This window comes from Ambystoma mexicanum, chromosome 10 (assembly GCF_040938575.1).
Source record: "Ambystoma mexicanum isolate Mex_15411 chromosome 10, UKY_AmexF1_1, whole genome shotgun sequence".
In the NCBI taxonomy this organism is placed as follows: Eukaryota; Metazoa; Chordata; class Amphibia; order Caudata; family Ambystomatidae; genus Ambystoma; species Ambystoma mexicanum.
The window spans coordinates 20,670,601-20,698,322 of NC_090932.1; the positions used below are offsets into that span (position 1 = coordinate 20,670,601).

The 27,722-nt window shown below is 59.5% G+C and overlaps 1 protein-coding gene across 3 annotated transcripts in view; it reads left to right on the forward strand.

Annotated features, from left to right (window-relative positions):
- Positions 1-27,722, forward strand: part of LOC138491108 (probable cation-transporting ATPase 13A4) — a 1,567,030-nt gene that overhangs the window by 662,556 nt on the left and 876,752 nt on the right. The window lies entirely within an intron of this gene.

Genomic DNA, 27,722 nt, shown 5'->3' on the forward strand with positions numbered 1-27,722 from the left:
ACCAGGAGAGCACGCTCATCCACTTCCTCCCTAGACCGATGCCCAGGGAACAGGAGAGCACGCTCATCCACTTCCTCCCTAGACCGATGCCCAGGGAACAGGAGAGCATGCTCATCCACTTCCTCCCTAGGCCCAGGAAACAGGAGAGCACGCTCATCCACTTCCACCCTAGGCCGATGCCCAGGGACCAGGAGAGCATGCTCATCCACTTCCTCCCTAGACCGATGCCCAGGGAACAGGAGAGCATGCTCCACCACTTCCTTCCTAGACCGATGCCCAGGGAACAGGGGAGCACACTCCACCACTTCCTCCCTAGGCCGATGCCCAGGGAACAGGAGAGCACACTCCTCCACTTCCTCCCTAAGCCGATGCCCAAGGGAGCAGGAGAGCACAATCCTCCACTTTCTCCCTAGGCCGATGCCCAGGGAGCAGGAGAGCACACTCCTCCACTTCCTTCCTAGACCGATGCCCAGGGAACAGGAGAGCACTCTCATCCACTTCCTTCCTATGCCAATGCCCAGGTAAAAGGAAAGCACACTCCTCCACTTGCTCCCTAGGCTGATGCCCAGGGACCAGGAGAACACGCTCATCCACTTCCTCCCTAGGCCAATGCCCAGGAAACAGGAGAGCACGGTCAGCCACTTCCTCCCTAGACTGATGCCCAGGGCCAGGAGAGCACGCTCATCCACTTCCTCCCTAGACCGATGCCCAGGGAACAGGAGAGCACGGTCATCCACTTCCTCCCTAGACTGATGCCCAGGGCCAGGAGAGCACGCTCATCCACTTCCTCCCTAGACCGATGCCCAGGGAACAGGAGAGTACTCTCATCCACTTCCTCCCTAGACCGATGCCCAGGGAACAGAAGAGCACGCTCATCCACTTCCTCCCTAGGCCAATTCCCAGGAAATAGGAGTGCACGCTCAGCCACTTCCTTCCTAGGCCGATGCCCAGGGAACAGGAGAGCACGCTTCAACACTTCCTTCCTAGGCCGATGCCCAGGTGACAGGAGAGCACGCTTCACCACTTCCTTCCTAGGCTGATGCCCGGGGAACAGGAGAGCACACTCCTCCACTTCCTTCCTAGACCGATGCCCAGGGAACAGGAGAGCACGCTCATCCACTTCCTCCCTAGACCGATGCCCTGGGAACAGGAGAGCACGCTTCACCACTTCCTTCCTAGGCCGATGCCCAAGGAACAGGAGAGCACACTCCTCCACTTCCTCAGTAAGCTGATGCCCAGGGAACAGGAGACAAAACTCCTCCACTTCTCCCTAGGCCGATGCCCAGGGAGCAGGAGAGCACACTCCTCCACTTCCCTCCTAGACCGATGCCCAGGGAACAGGAGAGCACTCTCATCCACTTCCTTCCTAATCCAATGCCCAGGGAACAGGAAAGCACACTCCTCCACTTGCTCCCTAGGCCGATGCCCAGGGACCAGGAGAGCACGCTCCTCCACTTCCTCCCTAGACCGATGCCCAGGGAACAGGAGAGCACGCTCATCCACTTCCTCCCTAGGCCAATGCCCAGGGAACAGGAGAACACACTCCTCCACTTCCTTCCTAGGCCGATGCCCAGGGAACAGGAGAGCATGCTTCACCAATTCCTTCCGAGGCCGATGCCCAGGGAACAGGAGAGCACACTCCTCCACTTCCTCCCTAGGCTGATGCCCAGGGAACAGGAAAGCAAACTCCTACACTTCCTCCCTAGGCCGATGCCCAGGGAGCAGGAGAGCACATTCCTCCACTTCCTTCCTAGACCGATGCCCAGGGAACAGGAGAGCACTCTCATCCACTTCCTCCCTAGGCCGATGCCGAGGGAACAGGAAAGCACATTCCTCTACTTCCTCCCTAGGCCGATGCCCAGGGAACAAGTGAGAACGCTCATCCACTTCCTCCCTAGACCGATGACCAGGGAACAGGATAGCACACTCCTCCACTTCCTTCCTAGGCTGATGCCCAGGGAACAGGAGAGCATGCTCATCCACTTCCTTCCTAGGCCGATGCCCAGGGAACAGGAGAGCACGCTCCACCACTTCCTTCCATGGCCGATGCCCAGGGAACAGGAAAGCACGCTTCACCACTTCCTTCCTAGGCCGATGCCCAGGGAACAGGAGAGCACACTCCTCCACTTCCTCTCTAGGCTGATGCCCAGGGACCAGGAGAGCACGCTCATTCACTTCCTCCCTAGACCGATGCCCGGGGACCAGGAGAGCATGCTCATCCACTTCCTCCCTAGGCCGATGCCCAGGGACCAGGGGAGCACGCTCATCCTCTTCCTCACTAGACCGATGCCCGGGGAACAGGAGAGCACGCTCATCCACTTCCTACCAAGGCCAATGCCCAGGGAACAGGAGAGCACGCTTATCCACTTCCTCCCTAGACCGATGCCCAGGGAACAGGAAAGCACGCTCAATCACTTCCTCCCTAGGCCAATGCCCATGGACCAGGAGAGCACGCTCATCCACTTCCTCCCTAGGCCAATGCTCAGGGAACAGGAGAGCAGGCTCCACCACTTCCTTCCTAAGCCGATGCCCAGGGAACAGGAGAACACGCTTCACAACTTCCTTCCTAGGCCGATGCCCAAGGAATAGGAGAGCACACTCCTCCACTTCCTCCCTAGGCTGATGACCAGGGAACAGGAGAGCACACTCCTCCACTTCCTCCCTAAGCCGATGCCCAAGGGAGAAGGAGAGCACAATCCTCCACTTTCTCCCTAGGCCGATGCCCAGGGAGCAGGAGAGCACACTCCTCCACTTCCTTCCTAGGCCGATGCCCATGGAACAGGAGAGCACGCTCCTCCACTTCCTCCCTAGGCCGATGCCCAGAGACCAGGAGAGCACGCTCATCCACTTCCTCCCTAGACCGATGCCCAGGGAACAGGAGAGCACGCTCATCCACTTCCTCCCTAGGCCCAGGAAACAGGAGAGCACGCTCATCCACTTCCACCCTAGGCCGATGCCCAGGGACCAGGAGAGCACGCTCATCCACTTCCTCCCTAGACCGATGCCCAGGGAACAGGAGAGCATGCTCCACCACTTCCTTCCTAGACCGATGCCCAGGGAACAGGGGAGCACACTCCACCACTTCCTCCCTAGGCCGATGCCCAGGGAACAGGAGAGCACACTCCTCCACTTCCTCCCTAAGCCGATGCCCAAGGGAGCAGGAGAGCACAATCCTCCACTTTCTCCCTAGGCCGATGCCCAGGGAGCAAGAGAGCACACTCCTCCACTTCCTTCCTAGACCGATGCCCAGGGAACAGGAGAGCACTCTCATCCACTTCCTTCCTATGCCAATGCCCAGGTAACAGGAAAGCACACTCCTCCACTTGCTCCCTAGGCTGATGCCCAGGGACCAGGAGAACACGCTCATCCACTTCCTCCCTAGGCCAATGCCCAGGAAACAGGAGAGCACGGTCATCCACTTCCTCCCTAGACTGATGCCCAGGGCCAGGAGAGCACGCTCATCCACTTCCTCCCTAGACCGATGCCCAGGGAACAGGAGAGCACGGTCATCCACTTCCTCCCTAGACTGATGCCCAGGGCCAGGAGAGCACGCTCATCCACTTCCTCCCTAGACCGATGCCCAGGGAACAGGAGAGCACTTTCATCCACTTCCTCCCTAGACCGATGCCCAGGGAACAGGAGAGCACCCTCATCCACTTCCTCCCTTGGCCAATGCCCAGGAAACAGGAGAGCACGCTCCACCACTTCCTTCCAAGACCGATGCCCAGGGAACAGGGGACCACGCTTCACCACTTCCTTTCTAGGCCGATGTCCAAGGAACAGGAGAGCACACTCCTCCACTTCCTCCCTAGGCCGATGCCCAGGGAACAGGAGAGCACACTCATCCACTTCCTTCATATGCCAATGCCCAGGGACCAGGAAAGCAAACTCCTCCACTTGCTCCCTAGGCTGCTGCCCAGGGAACAGGAGAAAAAACTCCTCCACTTCCTCCCTAGGCCGATGCCCAGGGAGCAGGAGAGCACACTCCGCCACTTCCTTCCTAGACCGATGCCCAGGGAACAGGAGAGCACTCTCATCCACTTCCTTCCTATGCCAATGCCCAGGACCAGGAAAGCACACTCCTCCACTTGCTCCCTAGGCCGATGCCGAGGGACCAGGAGAGCACGCTCCTCCACTTCCTTCCTAGACCGATGCCCAGGGAGCAGGAGAGCATGCTCATCCACTTCCTCCCTAGGCCAATGCCCAGGGAACAGGAGAGCACGCTTCACCACTTCCTCCCTAGACCGATGCCCAGGGAACAGGAGAGCACGCTCATCCACTTCCTCCATAGGCCGATGCCCATGGAACAAGAGAGCACGTTCATCCACTTCCTCCCTAGACCGATGCCCAGGGAACAGGAGAGCACGATCATCCACTTCCTTCCTAGGCCGATGCCCAGGGAACAGGAGAGCACGCTCATCCACTTCCTCCCTAGACCGATGCCCAGGGAACAGGAGAGCACGCTCCTCTACTTCTTCCCTAGGCCGATGCCCAAGGAACAGGAGACCACGCTCATCCACTTCCTCCCCGGACCAATGCGGGGGGAACAGGAGAGCATGCTCATCCACTTCCTCCCTAGGCCGATGCCCAGGGAACAGGAGAGCACACTCCTCCACTTCCTTCGTAGGCCGATGCCCAGGGAACAGGAGAGCACGCTTCACCACTTCCTTCCTAGGCCGATGCCCATGGAACAGGAGAGCACGCTCCTCCACTTCCTCCCTAGGCCGATGCCCAGAGACCAGGAGAGCACGCTCATCCACTTCCTCCCTAGACCGATGCCCAGGGAACAGGAGAGCACGCTCATCCACTTCCTCCCTAGACCGATGCCCAGGGAACAGGAGAGCATGCTCATCCACTTCCTCCCTAGGCCCAGGAAACAGGAGAGCACGCTCATCCACTTCCACCCTAGGCCGATGCCCAGGGACCAGGAGAGCACGCTCATCCACTTCCTCCCTAGACCGATGCCCAGGGAACAGGAGAGCATGCTCCACCACTTCCTTCCTAGACCGATGCCCAGGGAACAGGGGAGCACACTCCACCACTTCCTCCCTAGGCCGATGCCCAGGGAACAGGAGAGCACACTCCTCCACTTCCTCCCTAAGCCGATGCCCAAGGGAGCAGGAGAGCACAATCCTCCACTTTCTGCCTAGGCCGATGCCCAGCGAGCAGGAGAGCACACTCCTCCACTTCCTTCCTAGACCGATGCCCAGGGAACAGGAGAGCACTCTCATCCACTTCCTTCCTATGCCAATGCCCAGGTAACAGGAAAGCACACTCCTCCACTTGCTCCCTAGGCTGAGGCCCAGGGACCAGGAGAACACGCTCATACACTTCCTCCCTAGGCCAATGCCCAGGAAACAGGAGAGCACGGTCATCCACTTCCTCCCTAGACTGATGCCCAGGGCCAGGAGAGCACGCTCATCCACTTCCTCCCTAGACCGATGCCCAGGGAACAGGAGAGCACGGTCATCCTCTTCCTCCCTAGACTGATGCCCAGGGCCAGGAGAGCACGCTCATCCACTTCCTCCCTAGACCGATGCCCAGGGAACAGGAGAGCACTTTCATCCACTTCCTCCCTAGACCGATGCCCAGGGAACAGGAGAGCACCCTCATCCACTTCCTCCCTTGGCCAATGCCCAGGAAACAGGAGAGCACGCTCCACCACTTCCTTCCAAGACCGATGCCCAGGGAACAGGCGACCCCGCTTCACCACTTCCTTCTTAGGCCGATGTCCAAGGAACAGGAGAGCACACTCCTCCACTTCCTCCCTAGGCCGATGCCCAGGGAACAGGAGAGAAAACTCCTCTACTTCCTCCCTAGGCCGATGCCCAGGGAGCAGGAGAGCACACTCATCCACTTCCTTCATATGCCAATGCCCAGGGACCAGGAAAGCAAACTCCTCCACTTGCTCCATAGGCTGCTGCCCAGGGAACAGGAGAGAAAACTCCTCCACTTCCTCCCTAGGCCGATGCCCAGGGAGCAGGAGAGCACACTCCGCCACTTCCTTCCTAGACCGATGCCCAGGGAACAGGAGAGCACTCTCATCCACTTCCTTCCTATGCCAATGCCCAGGACCAGGAAAGCACACTCCTCCACTTGCTCCCTAGGCCGATGCCGAGGGACCAGGAGAGCACGCTCCTCCACTTCCTTCCTAGACCGATGCCCAGGGAGCAGGAGAGCATGGTCATCCACTTCCTCCCTAGGCCAATGCCCAGGGAACAGGAGAGCACGCTTCACCACTTCCTTCCTAGGCCGATGCCCTGGGAACAGGAGAGCACACTCCTCCAGTTCCTTCCTAGATTGATGCCCAGGGACCAGGAGAGCACGCTCCTCCACTTCCTCCCTAGACCGATGCCCAGGGAACAGGAGCGCATGCTTCACCTCTTCCTTCCTAGGCCGATGCCCAAGGAACAGAACACACTCCTCCACTTCCTCCGTAGGCCGATGACCAGGGAACAGGAGAGCACTCTCATCCACTTCCTTCCTATGCCAATGCTCAGGGAACAGGAAAGCACACTCCTCCACTTGCTCCCTATACCGATGCCCAGGGACAAGGAGCGCACGCTCCTCCACTTCCTCCCTAGACCGATGCCCAGGGAATAGGTGAGCACGCTCATCCACTTCCTCCCTAGGCCAATGCCCAGGGAGCAGGAGAGCACACTCCTCCACTTCCTTCCTAGACCGATGCCCAGGGAACAGGAGATCACACTCATCCACTTCCTTCCTATGCCAATGCTCAGGGAACAGGAAAGCACACTCCTCCACTTGCTCCCTAGGCCGATAGCCAGGGACCAGGAGAGCATGCTCCTCCACTTCCTCCCTAGACCGATGCCTAGGGAACAGGAGAGCACGCTCATCCACTTCCTCCCTAGGCCAATGCCCAGGGAACAGGAGAGCACACTCCTCCACTTCCTTCCTAGGCAGATGCCCAGGGAACAGGAGTGCACGCTTCACCACTTCCTTCCTAGGCCGATGCCCAGGGAACAGGAGAGCACACTCATCACTTCCTCCCTAGGCCAATGCCCAGGGAACAGGAAAGTACGCTCATCCACTTCCTCCCTAGACCGATGCCCAGGGAACAGGAGAGCACGCTCATCCACTTTCTACCTAGGCCGATGCCCAGGGAACAGGAGAGCACGCTCATCCACTTTCTACCTAGGCCGATGCCCAGGGAACAGGAGAGCATGCTCCTCCACTTCCTCCTTAGGCCGATGCCCAGGGACCAGGAGAGCACACTCATCGACTTCCTCCCTAGCCTGATGCCCAGGGACCAGGAGAACACGCTCATCCACTTCCTCCCTAGGCCAATGCCCAGGAAACAGGAGAGCACGGTCATCCACTTCCTCCCTAGACTGATGCCCAGGGCCAGGAGAGCACGCTCATCCACTTCCTCCCTAGACCGATGCCCAGGGAACAGGAGAGCACGGTCATCCACTTCCTCCCTAGACTGATGCCCAGGGCCAGGAGAGCACGCTCATCCGCTTCCTCCCTAGACCGATGCCCAGGGAACAGGAGAGCACTTTCATCCACTTCCTCCCCAGACCGATGCCCAGGGAACAGGAGAGCACCCTCATCCACTTCCTCCCTTGGCCAATGCCCAGGAAACAGGAGAGCACGCTCCACCACTTCCTTCCAAGACCGATGCCCAGGGAACGGGCGACCACGCTTCACCACTTCCTTCCTAGGCCGATGTCCAAGGAACAGGAGAGCACACTCCTCCACTTCCTCCCTAGGCCGATGCCCAGGGAACAGGAGAGAAAACTCCTCCACTTCCTCCCTAGGCCGATGCCCAGGGAGCAGGAGAGCACACTCATCCACTTCCTTCATATGCCAAAGCCCAGGGACCAGGAAAGCAAACTTCTCCACTTGCTCCCTAGGCTGCTGCCCAGGGAACAGGAGAGAAAACTCCTCCACTTCCTCCCTAGGCCGATGCCCAGGTAGCAGGAGAGCACACTCCGCCACTTCCTTCCTAGACCGATGCCCAGGGAACAGGATAGCACTCTCATCCACTTCCTTCCTATGCCAATGCCCAGGACCAGGAAAGCACACTCCTCCACTTGCTCCCTAGGCCGATGCCGAGGGACCAGGAGAGCACGCTCCTCCACTTCCTTCCTAGACCGATGCCCAGGGAGCAGGAGAGCATGCTCATCCACTTCCTCCCTAGGCCAATGCCCAGGGAACAGGAGAGCACGCTTCACCACTTCCTTCCTAGGCCGATGCCCTGGGAACAGGAGAGCACACTCCTCCAGTTCCTTCCTAGACTGATGCCCAGGGACCAGGAGAGCACGCTCCTCCACTTCCTCCCTAGACCGATGCCCAGGGAACAGGAGCGCATGCTTCACCACTTCCTTCCTAGGCCGATGCCCAAGGAACAGGAGAGCACACTCCTCCACTTCCTTCCTAGGCCGATGCCCAGGGAACAGGAGAGCACGCTTCACCACTTCCTTCCTAGGCCGATGCCCAGGGCCAGGAGAGCACGCTCATCCACTTCCTCCCTAGACCAATGCCCAGGGAACAGGAGAGCACGGTCATCCACTTCCTCCCTAGACTGATGCCCAGGGCCAGGAGAGCACGCTCATCCACTTCCTCCCTAGACCGATGCCCAGGGAACAGGAGAGCACTTTCATCCACTTCCTCCCTAGACCGATGCCCAGGGAACAGGAGAGCACCCTCATCCACTTCCTCCCTTGGCCAATGCCCAGGAAACAGGAGAGCACGCTCCACCACTTCCTTCCAAGACCGATGCCCAGGGAACAGGCGACCCCGCTTCACCACTTCCTTCTTAGGCCGATGTCCAAGGAACAGGAGAGCACACTCCTCCACTTCCTCCCTAGGCCGATGCCCAGGGAACAGGAGAGAAAACTCCTCTACTTCCTCCCTAGGCCGATGCCCAGGGAGCAGGAGAGCACACTCATCCACTTCCTTCATATGCCAATGCCCAGGGACCAGGAAAGCAAACTCCTCCACTTGCTCCATAGGCTGCTGCCCAGGGAACAGGAGAGAAAACTCCTCCACTTCCTCCCTAGGCCGATGCCCAGGGAGCAGGAGAGCACACTCCGCCACTTCCTTCCTAGACCGATGCCCAGCGAACAGGAGAGCACTCTCATCCACTTCCTTCCTATGCCAATGCCCAGGACCAGGAAAGCACACTCCTCCACTTGCTCCCTAGGCCGATGCCGAGGGACCAGGAGAGCACGCTCCTCCACTTCCTTCCTAGACCGATGCCCAGGGAGCAGGAGAGCATGGTCATCCACTTCCTCCCTAGGCCAATGCCCAGGGAACAGGAGAGCACGCTTCACCACTTCCTTCCTAGGCCGATGCCCTGGGAACAGGAGAGCACACTCCTCCAGTTCCTTCCTAGATTGATGCCCAGGGACCAGGAGAGCACGCTCCTCCACTTCCTCCCTAGACCGATGCCCAGGGAACAGGAGCGCATGCTTCACCTCTTCCTTCCTAGGCCGATGCCCAAGGAACAGAACACACTCCTCCACTTCCTCCGTAGGCCGATGACCAGGGAACAGGAGAGCACTCTCATCCACTTCCTTCCTATGCCAATGCTCAGGGAACAGGAAAGCACACTCCTCCACTTGCTCCCTATACCGATGCCCAGGGACAAGGAGCGCACGCTCCTCCACTTCCTCCCTAGACCGATGCCCAGGGAATAGGAGAGCACGCTCATCCACTTCCTCCCTAGGCCAATGCCCAGGGAGCAGGAGAGCACACTCCTCCACTTCCTTCCTAGACCGATGCCCAGGGAACAGGAGATCACACTCATCCACTTCCTTCCTATGCCAATGCCCAGGGAACAGGAAAGCACACTCCTCCACTTGCTCCCTAGGCCGATAGCCAGGGACCAGGAGAGCATGCTCCTCCACTTCCTCCCTAGACCGATGCCTAGGGAACAGGAGAGCACGCTCATCCACTTCCTCCCTAGGCCAATGCCCAGGGAACAGGAGAGCACACTCCTCCACTTCCTTCCTAGGCAGATGCCCAGGGAACAGGAGTGCACGCTTCACCACTTCCTTCCTAGGCCGATGCCCAGGGAACAGGAGAGCACACTCATCACTTCCTCCCTAGGCCAATGCCCAGGGAACAGGAAAGTACGCTCATCCACTTCCTCCCTAGACCGATGCCCAGGGAACAGGAGAGCACGCTCATCCACTTTCTACCTAGGCCGATGCCCAGGGAACAGGAGAGCACGCTCATCCACTTTCTACCTAGGCCGATGCCCAGGGAACAGGAGAGCATGCTCCTCCACTTCCTCCTTAGGCCGATGCCCAGGGACCAGGAGAGCACACTCATCGACTTCCTCCCTAGCCTGATGCCCAGGGACCAGGAGAACACGCTCATCCACTTCCTCCCTAGGCCAATGCCCAGGAAACAGGAGAGCACGGTCATCCACTTCCTCCCTAGACTGATGCCCAGGGCCAGGAGAGCACGCTCATCCACTTCCTCCCTAGACCGATGCCCAGGGAACAGGAGAGCACGGTCATCCACTTCCTCCCTAGACTGATGCCCAGGGCCAGGAGAGCACGCTCATCCACTTCCTCCCTAGACCGATGCCCAGGGAACAGGAGAGCACTTTCATCCACTTCCTCCCCAGACCGATGCCCAGGGAACAGGAGAGCACCCTCATCCACTTCCTCCCTTGGCCAATGCCCAGGAAACAGGAGAGCACGCTCCACCACTTCCTTCCAAGACCGATGCCCAGGGAACGGGCGACCACGCTTCACCACTTCCTTCCTAGGCCGATGTCCAAGGAACAGGAGAGCACACTCCTCCACTTCCTCCCTAGGCCGATGCCCAGGGAACAGGAGAGAAAACTCCTCCACTTCCTCCCTAGGCCGATGCCCAGGGAGCAGGAGAGCACACTCATCCACTTCCTTCATATGCCAAAGCCCAGGGACCAGGAAAGCAAACTTCTCCACTTGCTCCCTAGGCTGCTGCCCAGGGAACAGGAGAGCAAACTCCTCCACTTCCTCCCTAGGCCGATGCCCAGGGAGCAGGAGAGCACACTCATCCACTTTCTACCTAGGCCGATGCCCAGGGAACAGGAGAGCACGCTCATCCACTTTCTACCTAGGCCGATGCCCAGGGAACAGGAGAGCATGCTCCTCCACTTCCTCCTTAGGCCGATGCCCAGGGACCAGGAGAACACGCTCATCCACTTCCTCCCTAGGCCAATGCCCAGGAAACAGGAGAGCACGGTCATCCACTTCCTCCCTAGACTGATGCCCAGGGCCAGGAGAGCACGCTCATCCACTTCCTCCCTAGACCGATGCCCAGGGAACAGGAGAGCACGCTCATCCACTTCCTCCCTAGGCCAATGCCCAGGGAACAGGAGAGCACACTCCTCCACTTCCTTCCTAGGCAGATGCCCAGGGAACAGGAGTGCACGCTTCACCACTTCCTTCCTAGGCCGATGCCCAGGGAACAGGAGAGCACACTCATCACTTCCTCCCTAGGCCAATGCCCAGGGAACAGGAAAGTACGCTCATCCACTTCCTCCCTAGACCGATGCCCAGGGAACAGGAGAGCACGCTCATCCACTTTCTACCTAGGCCGATGCCCAGGGAACAGGAGAGCACGCTCATCCACTTTCTACCTAGGCCGATGCCCAGGGAACAGGAGAACACGCTCATCCACTTCCTCCCTAGGCCAATGCCCAGGAAACAGGAGAGCACGGTCATCCACTTCCTCCCTAGACTGATGCCCAGGGCCAGGAGAGCACGCTCATCCACTTCCTCCCTAGACCGATGCCCAGGGAACAGGAGAGCACGGTCATCCACTTCCTCCCTAGACTGATGCCCAGGGCCAGGAGAGCACGCTCATCCACTTCCTCCCTAGACCGATGCCCAGGGAACAGGAGAGCACTTTCATCCACTTCCTCCCCAGACCGATGCCCAGGGAACAGGAGAGCACCCTCATCCACTTCCTCCCTTGGCCAATGCCCAGGAAACAGGAGAGCACGCTCCACCACTTCCTTCCAAGACCGATGCCCAGGGAACGGGTGACCACGCTTCACCACTTCCTTCCTAGGCCGATGTCCAAGGAACAGGAGAGCACACTCCTCCACTTCCTCCCTAGGCCGATGCCCAGGGAACAGGAGAGAAAACTCCTCCACTTCCTCCCTAGGCCGATGCCCAGGGAGCAGGAGAGCACACTCATCCACTTCCTTCATATGCCAAAGCCCAGGGACCAGGAAAGCAAACTTCTCCACTTGCTCCCTAGGCTGCTGCCCAGGGAACAGGAGAGAAAACTCCTCCACTTCCTCCCTAGGCCGATGCCCAGGGAGCAGGAGAGCACACTCCGCCACTTCCTTCCTAGACCGATGCCCAGGGAACAGGATAGCACTCTCATCCACTTCCTTCCTATGCCAATGCCCAGGACCAGGAAAGCACACTCCTCCACTTGCTCCCTAGGCCGATGCCGAGGGACCAGGAGAGCACGCTCCTCCACTTCCTTCCTAGACCGATGCCCAGGGAGCAGGAGAGCATGCTCATCCACTTCCTCCCTAGGCCAATGCCCAGGGAACAGGAGAGCACGCTTCACCACTTCCTTCCTAGGCCGATGCCCTGGGAACAGGAGAGCACACTCCTCCAGTTCCTTCCTAGACTGATGCCCAGGGACCAGGAGAGCACGCTCCTCCACTTCCTCCCTAGACCGATGCCCAGGGAACAGGAGCGCATGCTTCACCACTTCCTTCCTAGGCCGATGCCCAAGGAACAGGAGAGCACACTCCTCCACTTCCTTCCTAGGCCGATGCCCAGGGAACAGGAGAGCACGCTTCACCACTTCCTTCCTAGGCCGATGCCCAGGGAACAGGAGAGCACACTCCTCCACTTCCTCCCTCGGCCGATGCTAAGGGAACAGGAAAGCAAAATCCTCCACTTCCTCCTTAGGCTGATGCCCAGGGAGCAGGAGAGCACACTCCTCCACTTCCTTCCTAGACCGATGCCCAGGGAACAGGAGATCACACTCATCCACTTCCTTCCTATGCCAATGCCCAGGGAACAGGAAAGCACACTCCTCCACTTGCTCCCTAGGCCGATAGCCAGGGACCAGGAGAGCATGCTCCTCCACTTCCTCCCTAGACCGATGCCTAGGGAACAGGAGAGCACGCTCATCCACTTCCTCCCTAGGCCAATGCCCAGGGAACAGGAGAGCACACTCCTCCACTTCCTTCCTAGGCCGATGCCCAGGGAACCGGAGAGCACACTCATCACTTCCTCCCTAGGCCAATGCCCAGGGAACAGGAAAGTACGCTCATCCACTTCCTCCCTAGACCGATGCCCAGGGAACAGGAGAGCACGCTCATCCACTTTCTACCTAGGCCGATGCCCAGGGAACAGGAGAGCATGCTCCTCCACTTCCTCCTTAGGCCGATGCCCAGGGACCAGGAGAGCACACTCATCGACTTCCTCCCTAGCCCGATGTCCAGGGACCAGGAGAACACGCTCATCCACTTCCTCCCTAGGCCGATGCCCAGGGAACAGGAGAGCATGCTCCTCCACTTTCTCCCTTTGCCGATGCCCAGGGAGCAGGAGAGCACACTCCTCCACTTCCTTCCTAGACCGATGCCCAGGGAACAGGAGAGCACGCTCATCCACTTCCTCCCTAGGCCAATGCCCAGGGAACCGGAAAGCACACTCCTCCACTTGCTCCCTCGGCCGATGCTAAGGGAACAGGAAAGCAAAATCCTCCACTTCCTCCTTAGGCTGATGCCCAGGGAGCAGGAGAGCACACTCCTCCACTTCCTTCCTAGACCGATGCCCAGGGAACAGGAGATCACACTCATCCACTTCCTTCCTATGCCAATGCCCAGGGAACAGGAAAGCACACTCCTCCACTTGCTCCCTAGGCCGATAGCCAGGGACCAGGAGAGCATGCTCCTCCACTTCCTCCCTAGACCGATGCCTAGGGAACACGAGAGCACGCTCATCCACTTCCTCCCTAGGCCAATGCCCAGGGAACAGGAGAGCACACTCCTCCACTTCCTTCCTAGGCCGATGCCCAGGGAACAGGAGTGCACGCTTCACCACTTCCTTCCTAGGCCGATGCCCAGGGAACAGGAGAGCACACTCATCACTTCCTCCCTAGGCCAATGCCCAGGGAACAGGAAAGTACGCTCATCCACTTCCTCCCTAGACCGATGCCCAGGGAACAGGAGAGCACGCTCATCCACTTTCTACCTAGGCCGATGCCCAGGGAACAGGAGAGCACGCTCATCCACTTTCTACCTAGGCCGATGCCCAGGGAACAGGAGAGCATGCTCCTCCACTTCCTCCTTAGGCCGATGCCCAGGGACCAGGAGAGCACACTCATGGACTTCCTCCCTAGCCCGATGTCCAGGGACCAGGAGAACACGCTCATCCACTTCCTCCCTAGGCCGATGCCCATGGAACAGGAGAGCATGCTCCTCCACTTTCTCCCTAGGCCAATGCCCATGGAACAGGAGAGCACACTCCTCCATTTCCTTCCTAGGCCGATGCCCAGGGAACAGGAGAGCACGCTTCACCACTTCCTTCCTAGACCGATGCCCAGGGAACAGGAGAGCACACTCCTCCACTTCCTCCCTAGGCCGATGCCCAGGGACCAGGAGAGCACACTCCTCCACTTCCTCCCTAGGCCGATGCCCAGGGACCAGGAGAGCACGCTCCTCCACTTCCCCCCTAGACCGATGCCCAGGGAACAGGAGAGAATGCTCATCCACTTCCTCCCTAGGCCAATGCCCAGGGAACACGAAAGCACGCGCATCCACTTCCTCCCTAGACCGATGCCCAGGGAACAGGAGAGCACGCTCATCCGCTTCCTCCCTAGACCAATGCCCAGGGAACAGGAGAGCACGCTCCTCCACTTCCTCCCTAGGCCGATGCCCAGGGACCAGGAGAGCACACTCATCCACTTTCTCCCTAGACCGATGCCCAGGGACCAGGAGAGCACACTCATCCACTTCCTCGCTAGGCCGATACCCAGGGAGCAGGAGAGCACGCTCCTCCACTTCCTCCCTAGGCCGATGCCCAGGGGAACGCAGAGCACTCTCCTCCACTTTCTCCCTAGGCCGATGCCCAGGGAGCAGGAGAGCACACTCCTCCACCTCCTCTCTAGACCGATGCCCAGGGAACAGGAGAGCACTCTCATCCACTTCCTCCCTAGGCCGATGCCCAGGGAACAGGAGAGCACGCTCCTCCACCCCCTCCCTAGACAGATGCCCAGGGAACAGGAGAGCACTCTCATCCACTTCCTCCCTAGGCCGATTCCCAGGGAACAGGAGAGCACGCTCCTCCACTTCCTCCCTAGGCCGATGCCCAGGGAACAGGAGAGCACGATCCTCCACTTCCTCCCTAGGCCGATGCCCAGGGAACAGGAGAGCACACTTCACCACTTCCTCCCTAGGCCGATGCCCAGGGAACAGGAGAGCAAGCTCCTCCACTTCCTCCCTAGGCCGATGCCCAGGGAACAGGAGAGCACGCTTCACCACTTCCTTCCTAGGCTGATGCCCAGGGAACAGGAGAGCACGCTACTCCACTTCCGCTCATCCACTTCCTCCCTAGGCCGATGCCCAGGGAACAGGAGAGCACGCTCATCCACTTCCTCCCTAGGCCGATGCCCAGGGACCAGGAGAGCACGCTCATCCAATTCCTCCCTAGACCGATGCCCAGGGAACAGGAGAGCACACTCATTCACTTCCTCCCTAGGCCGATGCCCAGGGAACAGGAGAGCACGCTCCTCCACTTCCTCCCTATGCCGATGCCCAGGGAACAGGAGAGCACGCTCATCCACTTCCTTCCTAGAAACTAAACTAAACAAAACTAAACCGATGCCCAGGGAACAGGAGAGCACAGTCCTCCACTTCCTTCCTAGACCGATGCCCAGGGATCAGGAGAGCACACTCCTCCACTTCTTCCCTAGGCCGATGCCCAGGGAACAGGAGTGCACACCCCTCCACTTCCTCCCTAGGCCGATGCCCAGCGACCAGGAGAACACGCTCATCCACTTCCTCCCTAGGCCGATGCCCAGGGTCCAGGAGAGCACGCTCATCCACTTCCTCCCTAGGCCGATGCCCAGGAAACAGGAGAGCACACTCCTCCACTTCCTTCCTATACTGATGCCCAGGGAACCAGGAGAGCACACTCCACCACTTCCTCCCTAGACCGATGCCCAGCGACCAGGAGAGCACGCTCATCCACTTCCTCCCTAGACCGATGCCCAGGGAACAGGAGAGCATGCTTATCCACTTCCTCCCTAGTCCGATGTCCAGGGAACAGGAAAGCACGCTCAATCACTTCCTCCCTAGGCCAATGCCCAGGGACCAGGAGAGCACACTCATCCACTTCCTCCCTAGGCCAATGCTCAGGGAACAGGAGAGCACGCTCCACCACTTCCTTCCTAGGCCGATGCCCAGGGAACAGGAGAACACGCTACACAACTTCCTTCCTAGGCCGATGCCCAAGGAACAGGGGAGCACACTCCTCCACTTCCTCCCTAGGTCAATGCCCAGGGAACAGGAGAGCACACTCCTCCACTTCCTCCCTAAGCCGATGCCCCAGGGAGCAGGAGAGCACGATCCTCTACTTTCTCCCTAGGCCGATGCCCAGGGATCAGGAGAGCACACTCCTCCACTTCCTTCCTAGACCGATGCCCAGGGAACAGGAGAGCACACTCCTCCACTTGCTCCCTAGGCCGATGCCCAGGGACCAGGAGAGCATGCTCCTCCACTTCCTCCCTAGACCGATGCCCAGGGAACAGAAGAGCACGCTCATCCACTTCCTCCCTAGACCGATGCCCAGGGAACAGGAGAGCACGCTCATCCACTTCCTCGCTAGGCTGAGGCCCAGGGAACAGGAGAGCACACTCCTCCACTTCCTTCCTAGGCCGATGCCCAGGGAACAGGCGAGTAAGCTTCACCACTTCCTTCCTAGGCCGATGCCCAGGGAACAGGAGAGCACACTCCTCCACTTCCTCCCTAGGCCGATGCCCAGGGAACAGGAGAGCACACTCCTCCACTTCCTCCCTAGGCCGATGCCCACGGATCAGGAGAGCACGCTCATCCACTTCCTCCCTAGGCCGATGCCCAGGGAACAGGAGAGCACGCTCATCCACTTCCTCCCTAGACCGATGCCCAGGGAACAGGAGAGCACGCTCATCCACTTCCTCCCTAGGCCGATGCCCAGGGAACAGGAGAGCACGCTCCTCCACCTCCTTCCTAGGCCGATGCCCAGGGAACAGGAGAGCACGCTTCACCACTTCCTCCCTAGGCCGATGCCCAGGGAACAGGAGAGCACGCTCCTCCACTTCCTCCCTAGACCGATGCCCAGGGAACAGGAGAGCACGCTCATCCACTTCCTCCCTAGACCGATGCCCAGGGAACAGGAGAGCACGCTCATCCACTTCCTCCCTAGGCCCAGGAAACAGGAGAGCACGCTCATCCACTTCTTCCCTAGGCCGATGCCCAGGGACCAGGAGAGCAGCTCATCCACTTCCTCCCTAGACCGATGCCCAGGGAACAGGAGAGCATGCTCCACCACTTCCTTCCTAGACCGATGCCCAGGGAACAGGGGAGCACACTCCACCACTTCCTCCCTAGGCCGATGCCCAGGTCCAGGAGAGAACGCTCATCCACTTCAACCCTAGACCGATGCCCAGGGAACAGGAGAGCACTTTCATCCACTTCCTCCCTAGACCGATGCCCAGGGAACAGGAGAGCACCCTCATCCTCTTCCTCCCTTGGCCAATGCCCAGGGAACAGGGGAGCACGCTTCACCACTTCCTTCCTAGGCCGATGCCCAGGGAACAGGAGAGCACGCTCCTCCACTTCCTTCCTAGGCCGATGCCCAGGGAACAGGAGAGAAAACTCCTCCACTTCCTCCCTAGGCCGATGCCCAGGGAACAGGAGAGAAAACTCCTCCACTTCCTCCCTAGGCCGATGCCCAGGGAGCAGGAGAGCACACTCCGCCACTTCCTTCCTAGACCGATGCCCAGGGAACAGGAGAGCACTCTCATCCACTTCCTTCCTATGCCAATGCCCCGGAGCAGGAAAGCACACTCCTCCACTTCCTCCCTAGGCCGCTGCCCAGGGAACAGGAGAGAAAACTCCTCCACTTCCTCCCTAGGCCGATGCCCAGGGAGCAGGAGAGCACACTCCGCCACTTCCTTCTTAGACTGATGCCCAGGGAACAGGAGAGCACTCTCATCCACTTCCTTCCTATGCCAATGCCCCAGACCAGGAAAGCACACTCCTCCACTTGCTCCCTTGGCCGATGCTGTGGGACCAGGAGAGCACGCTCCTCCACTTCCTTCCTAGACCGATGCCCGGGAAGCAGGACAGTACGCTTCACCACTTCCTTCCTAGGCCGATGCCCAGGGAACAGGAGAGCACACTCCTCCAGTTCCTTCCTAGACTGATCCCCAGGGACCAGGAGAGCACACTCCTCCACTTCCTCCCTAGGCTAATGCCCAGGGACCAGGAGAGCACGCTCATCCACTTCCTCCCTAGGCCAATGCCCAGGGAACAGGAGAGCACGCTTCACCACTTCCTTCCTAGGCCGATGCCCAGGGAACAGGAGAGCACACTCCTCCAGTTCCTTCCTAGACTGATGCCCAGGGACCAGGAGAGCACGCTCCTCCACTTCCTCCCTAGACCGATGCCCAGGGAACAGGAGCGCATGCTTCACCACTTCCTTCCTAGGCCGATGACCAGGGAACAGGAGAGCACTCTCATCCACTTCCTTCCTATGCCAATGCTCAGGGAACAGGAAAACACACTCCTCCACTTGCTCCCTAGGCCGATGCCCAGGGACAAGGAGCGCACGCTCCTCCACTTCCTCCCTAGACCGATGCCCAGGGAACAGGAGAGCACGCTCATCCACTTCCTCCCTAGGCCAATGCCCAGGGAAAAGGAGAGCACATTCCTCCACTTACTTCCTAGGCCGATGCCCAGGGAACAGGAGAGCACGCTTCACCACTTCCTTCCTAGGCCGATGCCCAGGGAACAGGAGAGTACACTCCTCCACTTCCTCCCTCGGCCAATGCTAAGGGAACAGGAAAGCAAAATCCTCCACTTCCTCCTTAGGCTGATTCCCAGGGAGCAGGAGAGCACACTCCTCCACTTCCTTCCTAGACCGATGCCCAGGGAACAGGAGAGCACACTCATCCACTTCCTTCCTATGCCAATGCCCAGGGAACAAGAAAGCACACTCCTCCACTTGCTCCCTAGGCTGATAGCCAGGGACCAGGAGAGCATGCTCCTCCACTTCCTCCCTAGACCGATGCCTAGGGAACAGGAGAGCACGCTCATCCACTTCCTCCCTAGGCCAATGCCCAGGGAACAGGAGAGCACACTCCTCCACTTCCTTCCTAGGCCGATGCCCAGGGAACAGGAGTGCACGCTTCACCACTTCCTTCCTAGGCCGATGCCCAGGGAACAGGAGAGCACACTCATCCACTTCCTCCCTAGGACAATGCCCAGGAAACAGGAAAGTACGCTCATCCACTTCCTCCCTAGACCGATGCCCAGGGAACTGGAGAGCACGCTCATCCACTTCCTCCCTAGACCAATGCCCAGGGAACAGGAGAGCATGCTCATCCACTTTCTACCTAGGCCGATGCCCAGGGAACAGGAGAGCATGCTCCTCCACTTCCTCCTTAGGCCGATGCCCAGGGACCAGGAAAGCACACTCATCCACTTCCTCCCTAGCCCGATGCCCAGGGACCAGGAGAACACGCTCATCCACTTCCTCCCTAGGCCGATGCCCAGGGAACAGGAGAGCATGCTCCTCCACTTTCTCCCTTTGCCGATGCCCAGGGAGCAGGAGAGCACACTCCTCCACTTCCTTCCTAGACCGATGCCCAGGGAACAGGAGAGCACTCTCATCCAATTCCTTCCTATGCCAATGCCCAGGGAACACGAAAGCACACTCCTCCACTTGCTCCCTAGGCAGATGCCCAGGTACCAGGAGAGCAGGCTCCTCCACTTCCTCCCTAGACCGATGCCCAGGGAACAGGAGAGCACGCTCATCCACTTCCTCCCTAGGCCAATGCCCAGGGAACCGGAAAGCACACTCCTCCACTTGCTCCCTAGGCCGATGCTAAGGGTCCAGGAGAGCACTCTTCTCCATTTCCTCCCTAGACCGATGCCCAGGGAACAGGAGAGCACGCTCATCCACTTCCTCCCTAGGCCAATGCCCAGGGAACAGGAGAGCACACTCCTCCATTTCCTTCCTAGGCCGATGCCCAGGGAACAGGAGAGCACGCTTCACCACTTCCTTCCTAGGCCAATGCCCAGGGAACAGGAGAGCACACTCCTCCACTTCCTCCCTAGGCCGATGCCCAGGGACCAGGAGAGCACACTCCTCCACTTCCTCCCTAAGCCGATGCCCAGGGACCAGGAGAGCACGCTCCTCTACTTCCCCTCTAGACCGATGCCCAGGGAACAGGAGAGAATGCTCATCTGCTTCCTCCCTAGGCCATTGCCCAGGGAACAGGAAAGCACGCTCATCCACTTCCTCCCTAGACCGATGCCCAGGAAACAGGAGAGCACGCTCATCCGCTTCCTCCCTAGACCAATGCCCAGGGTACAGGAGAGCACGCTCATCCACTTTCTACCTAGGCTGATGCGCAGGGAACAGGAGAGCACGCTCCTCCACTTCCTCCCTAGGCCGATACCCAGGGACCAGGAGAGCACACTCATCCACTTTCTCCCTAGACCGATGCCCAGGGACCAGGAGAGCACGCTCATCCACTTCCTCCCTAGGCCAATGCCCAGGGACCAGGAGAGCACACTCATCCACTTCCTCGCTAGGCCGATGCCCAGGGAGCAGGAGAGCACGCTCCTCCACTTCCTCCCTAGGCCGATGCCCAGGGGAACGCAGAGCACTCTCCTCCACTTTCTCCCTAGGCCGATGCCCAGGGAGCAGGAGAGCACACTCCTCCACCTCCTCCCTAGACCGATGCCCAGGGAACAGGAGAGCACTCTCATCCACTTCCTCCCTAGGCCGATGCCCAGGGAACAGGAGAGCACGCTCCTCCACCCCCTCCCTAGACCGATGCCCAGGGAACAGGAGAGCACTCTCATCCACTTCCTCCCTAGGCCGATTCCCAGGGAACAGGAGAGCACGCTCCTCCACTTCCTCCCTAGGCCGATGCCCAGGGAACAGGAGAGCACGATCCTCCACTTCCTCCCTAGGCCCATGCCCAGGGAACAGGAGAGCACACTTCACCACTTCCTCCCTAGGCCGATGCCCAGGGAACAGGAGAGCGCGCTCCTCCACTTCCTCCCTAGGGCGATGCCCAGGGAACAGGAGAGCACGCTTCACCACTTCCTTCCTAGGCCGATGCCCAGGGAACAGGAGAACACGCTCCTCCACTTCTGCTCATCCACTTCCTCCCTAGGCCGATGCCCAGGGAACAGGAGAGCACGCTCATCCACTTCCTCCCTAGGCCGATGCCCAGGGACCAGGAGAGCACGCTCATCCACTTCCTCCCTAGACCGATGCCCAGGGAACAGGAGAGCACGCTCATTCACTTCCTCCCTATGCCGATGCCCAGGGAACAGTAGAGCACGCTCCTCCACTTCCTCCCTAGACCGATGCCTAGGGAACAGGAGAGCACGCTCATCCACTTCCTCCCTAGGCCAATGCCCAGGGAACAGGAGAGCACACTCCTCCACTTCCTTCCTTGGCCGATGCCCAGGGAACAGGAGTGCACACTTCACCACTTCCTTCCTAGGCCGATGCCCAGGGAACAGGAGAGCACACTCATCCACTTCCTCCCTAGGCCAATGCTCAGGGAACAGGAGAGCACGCTCATCCACTTCCTCCCTAGGCCAATGCTCAGGGAACAGGAGAGCACGCTCCACCACTTCCTTCCTAGGCCAATGCTCAGGGAACAGGAGAGCACGCTCCACCACTTCCTTCCTAGGCCGATGCCCAGGGAACAGGAGAACACGCTTCACAACTTCCTTCCTAGGCCGATGCCCAAGGAACAGGAGAGCACACTCCTCCACTTCCTCCCTAGGTCAATGCCCAGGGAACAGGAGAGCACACTCCTCCACTTCCTCCCTAAGCCGATGACCCAGGGAGCAGGAGAGCACGATCCTCTACTTTCTCCCTAGGCCGATGCCCAGGGAGCAGGAGAGCACACTCCTCCACTTCCTTCCTAGACCGATGCCCAGGGAACAGGAGAGCACTCTCATCCACTTCCTTCCTATGCCAATGCCCAGGTAACAGGAAAGCACACTCCTCCACTTGCTCCCTAGGCCGATGCCCAGGGACCAGGAGAGCATGCTCCTCCACTTCCTCCCTAGACCGATGCCCAGGGAACAGAAGAGCATACTCATCCACTTCCTCCCTAGACCGATGCCCAGGGAACAGGAGAGCACGCTCATCCACTTCCTCGCTAGGCTGATGCCCAGGGAACAGGAGAGCACACTCCTCCACTTCCTTCCTAGGCCGATGCCCAGGGAACAGGAGAGTAAGCTTCACCACTTCCTTCCTAGGCCGATGCCCAGAGAACAGGAGAGCACACTCCTCCACTTCCTCCCTAGGCCGATGCCCAGGGAACAGGAGAGCACACTCCTCCACTTCCTCCCTAGGCCGATGCCCACGGACCAGGAGAGCACGCTCATCCACTTCCTCCCTAGGCCGATGCCCAGGGAACAGGAGAGCATGCTCATCCACTTCCTCCCTAGACCGATGCCTAGGGAACAGGAGAGCACGCTCATCCACTTCCTCCCTAGGCCGATGCCCAGTGAACAGGAGAGCACGCTCCTCCACTTCCTTCCGAGGCTGATGCCCAGGGAACAGGAGAGCACGCTTCACCACTTCCTCCCTAGGCCGATGCCCAGGGAACAGGAGAGCACGCTCCTCCACTTCCTCCCTAGACCGATGCCCAGGGAACAGGAGAGCACACTCAACCACTTCCTCCCTAGACCGATGCCCAGGGAACAGGAGAGCACGCTCATCCACTTCCTCCCTAGGCCCAGGAAACAGGAGAGCATGCTCATCCACTTCTTCCCTAGGCCGATGCCCAGGGACCAGGAGAGCACGCTCATCCACTTCCTCCCTAGACCGATGCCCAGGGAACAGGAGAGCCTGCTCCACCACTTCCTTCCTAGACCGATGCCCAGGGAACAGGGGAGCCCACTCCACCACTTCCTCCCTAGGCCGATGCCCAGGGCCAGGAGAGCACGCTCATCCACTTCCTCCCTAGACCGATGCCCAGGGAATAGGAGAGCACTTTCATCCACATCCTCCCTAGACCGATGCCCAGGGAACAGGAGAGCACCCTCATCCACTTCCTCCCTTGGCCGATGCTCAGGGAACAGGGGAGCATGCTTCACCGATTCCTTCCTAGGCCGATGCCCAGGGAACAGGAGAGCACGCTCCTCCACTTCCTTCCTAGGCCGATGCCCAGGGAACAGGAGAGAAAACTCCTCCACTTCCTCCCTAGGCCGATGCCCAGGGAACAGGAGAGCACACTCCGCCACTTCCTTCCTAGACCGATGCCCAGGGAACAGGAGAGCACTCTCATCCACTTCCTTCCTATGCAAATGCCCCGGACCAGGAAAGCACAATCCTCCACTTGCTCCCTAGGCCGCTGCCCAGGGAACAGGAGAGAAAACTCCTCCACTTCCTCCCTAGGCCGATGCCCAGGGAGCAGGAGAGCAAACTCCGCCACTTCCTTCCTAGACCGATGCCCAGGGAACAGGAGAGCACTCTCATCCACTTCCTTCCTATGCCAATGCCCCGGACCAGGAAAGCACACTCCTCCACTTGCTCCCTAGGCCGATGCCGAGGGACCAGGAGAGCACGCTCCTCCACTTCCTTCCTAGACCGATGCCCAGGGAGCAGGAGAGCACGCTTCACCACTTCCTTCCTAGGCCGATGCCCAGGGAACAGGAGAGCACACTCCTCCAGTTCCTTGCTAGACTGATGCCCAGGGACCAAGAGAGCACGCTCCTCCACTTCCTCCCTAGGCCAATGCCCAGGGACCAGGAAAGCACGCTCATCCACTTCCTCCCTAGGCCAATGCCCAGGGAACAGGAGAGCACGCTTCACCACTTCCTTCCTAGGCCAATGCCCAGGGAACAGGAGAGCACACTCCTCCAGTTCCTTCCTAGACTGATGCCCAGGGACCAGGAGAGCACGCTCCTCCACTTCCTCCCTAGACCGATGCCCAGGGAACAGGAGCGCATGCTTCACCACTTCCTTCCTAGGCCGATGCCCAAGGAACAGAAGAGCACACTCCTCCACTTCCTTCCTATGCCAATGCTCAGGGAACAGGAGAGCACTCTCATCCACTTCCTTCCTATGCCAATGCTCAGGGAACAGGAAAGCACACTCCTCCACTTTCTCCCTAGGCCGATGCCCAGGGACAAGGAGCGCACGCTGCTCCACTTCCTCCCTAGACCGATGCCCAGGGAACAGGAGAGCACGCTCATCCACTTCCTCCCTAGGCCAATGCCCAGGGAACAGGAGAGCACACTCCTCCACTTACTTCCTAGGCCGATGCCCAGGGAACAGGAGAGCACGCTTCACCACTTCCTTCCTAGGCCGATGCCCAGGGAACAGGAGAGCACACTCCTCCACTTCCTCCCTCGGCCGATGCTAAGGGAACAGGAAAACAAAATCCTCCACTTCCTCCTTAGGCTGATGCCCAGGGAGCAGGAGAGCACACTCCTCCACTTCCTCCCTAGACCGATGCCTAGGGAACAGGAGAGCACGCTAATCCACTTCCTCCCTAGGCCAATGCCCAGGGAACAGGAGAGCACACTCCTCCACTTCCTTCCTAGGCCGATGCCCAGGGAACAGGAGTGCACGCTTCACCACTTCCTTCCTAGGTCAATGCCCAGGGAACAGGAGAGCACACTCATCCACTTCCTCCCTAGGCCAATGCCCAGGGAACAGGAAAGTACGCTCATCCACTCCCTCCCTAGACCGATGCCCAGGGAACAGGAGAGCACGCTCATCCACTTCCTCCCTAGACCAATGCCCAGGGAACAGGAGAGCACGCTCATCCACTTCCTCCCTAGACCAATGCCCAGGGAACAGGAGAGCACGCTCATCCACTTTCTACCTAGGCCAATGCCCAGGGAAGAGGAGAGCATGCTCCTCCACTTCCTCCCTGGCCCGATGCCCAGGGACCAGGAGAACACGCTCATCCACTTCCTCCCTAGGCGGATGCCCAGGGAACAGGAGAGCATGCTCCTCCACTTTCTCCCTATGCCGATGCCCAGGGACCAGGAGAGCACACTCCTCCACTTCCTTCCTAGACCGATGCCCAGGGAACAGGAGAACACTCTCATCCAATTCCTTCCTATGCCAATGCCCAGGGAACAGGAAAGCACGCTCCTCCACTTGCTCCCTAGGCCGATGCCCAGGTACCAGGAGAGCACGCTCCTCCACTTCCTCCCTAGACCGATGCCCAGGGAACAGGAGAGCACGCTCATCCACTTCCTCCCTAGGCCAATGCCCAGGGAACCGGAAAGCACACTCCTCCACTTGCTCCCTAGGCCGATGCCAAGGGTCCAGGAGAGCACGCTTCTCCATTTCCTCCCTAGACCGATGCCCAGGGAACAGGAGAGCACGCTCATCCACTTCCTCCCTAGGCCGATGCCCAGGGAACAGGAGAGCACACTCCTCCATTTCCTTCCTAGGCCGATGCCCAGGGAACAGGAGAGCACGCTTCACCACTTCCTTCCTAGGCCGATGCCCAGGGAACAGGAGAGCACACTCCTCCACTTCCTCCCTAGGCCGATGCCCAGGGACCAGGAGAGCACACTCCTCCACTTCCTCCCTAGGCCGATGCCCAGGGACCAGGAGAGCACGCTCCTCCACTTCCCCCCTAGACCGATGCCCAGGGAACAGGAGAGAATGCTCATCCACTTCCTCCCTAGGCCGATGCCCAGGGAACAGGAAAGCACGCTCATCCGCTTCCTCCCTAGACCGATGCCCAGGGAACAGGAGAGCCCGCTCATCCGCTTCCTCCCTAGACCGATGCCCAGGGAACAGGAGAGCACGCTCATCCACTTTCTACCTAGGCTGATACCCAGGGAACAGGAGAGCACGCTCCTCCACTTCCTCCCTAGGCCGATGCCCAGGGACCAGGAGAGCACACTCATCCACTTCCTCCCTAGGCCAATGCCCAGGGACCAGGAGAGCACACTCATCCACTTCCTCACTCGGCCGATGCCCAGGGGAACGTAGAGCACTCTCCTCCACGTTCTCCCTAGGCCGATGCCCAGGGAGCAGGAGAGCACGCTCATCCGCTTCCTCCCTAGAGCGATGCCCAGGGAACAGGAGAGCACGCTCCTCCACTTCCTCCATAGGCCGATGCCCAGGGACCAGGAGAGCACACTCATCCACTTCCTCCCTAGGCCAATGCCCAGGGACCAGGAGAGCACGCTCTTCCACTTCCTCCCTAGGCCGATGCCCAGGGGAACGCAGAGCACTCTCCTCCACGTTCTCACTAGGCCGATGCCCAGGGAGCAGGAGAGCACACTCCTCCACCTCCTCCCTAGGCCGATGCCCAGGGAACAGGAGAACACTCTCATCCACTTCCTCCTTAGGCCGATGCCCAGGGAACAGGAGAGCACGCTCCTCCACCTCCTCCCTAGACCGATGCCCAGGGAACAGGAGAGCACGCTCATCCACTTCCTCCCTATGCCGATGCCCAGGGAAAAGGAGAGCACGTTCATCCACTTCCTCCCTAGGCCGATGACCAGGGACCAGGAGAGCACGCTCATCCACTTCCTCCCTAGGCCAATGCCCATGGAACAGGAGAGCACGCTCATTCACTTCCTCCCTAGGCTGATGCCCAGGGAACAGGAGAGCTTGCTCCTCCACTTCCTCCCAATGCCGATGCCCAGGGAACAGGAGAGCAGGCTCATCCACTTCCTCCCTAGACCGATGCCCAGGGAACAGGAGAGCACACTCATCCACTTCCTTCCTAGAAACTAAACTAAACAAAACTAAACTGATGCCCAGGGAACAGGAGAGCACACTCCTCCACTTCCTTCCGAGACCGATGCCCAGGGATCAGGAGAGCACGCTCCTCCACTTCCTCCCTAGGCCGATGCCCAGGGAACAGGAGAGCACACCCCTCCACTTCTTCCCTAGGCCGATGCCCAGCGACGAGGAGAGCACGCTCATCCACTTCCTCCCTAGGCCGATGCCCAGGGTCCAGGAGAGCATGCTCATCCACTTCCTCCCTAGGCCGATGCCCAGGAAACAGGAGAGCACACTCCTCCACTTCCTTCCTATACTGATGCCCAGGGAACAGGAGAGCACACTTCACCACTTCCTCCCTAGACCGATGCCCAGCGACCAGGAGAGCACGCTCATCCACTTCCTCCCTAGACCGATGCCCAGGGAACAGGAGAGCGTGCTTATCCACTTCCTCCCTAGACCGATGCCCAGGGAACAGGAAAGCACGCTCAATCACTTCCTCCCTAGGCCAATGCCCAGGGACCAGGAGAGCACGCTCATCCACTTCCTCCCTAGGCCAATGCTCAGGAAACAGGAGAGCACGCTCCACCACTTCCTTCCTAGGCCGATGCCCAGGGAACAGGAGAACACGCTTCACAACTTCCTTCCTAGGCCGATGCCCAAGGAACAGGAGAGCACACTCCTCCACTTCCTCCCTAGGTCAATGCCCAGGGAACAGGAGAGCACACTCCTCCACTTCCTCCCTAAGCCGATGCCCCAGGGAGCAGGAGAGCACGA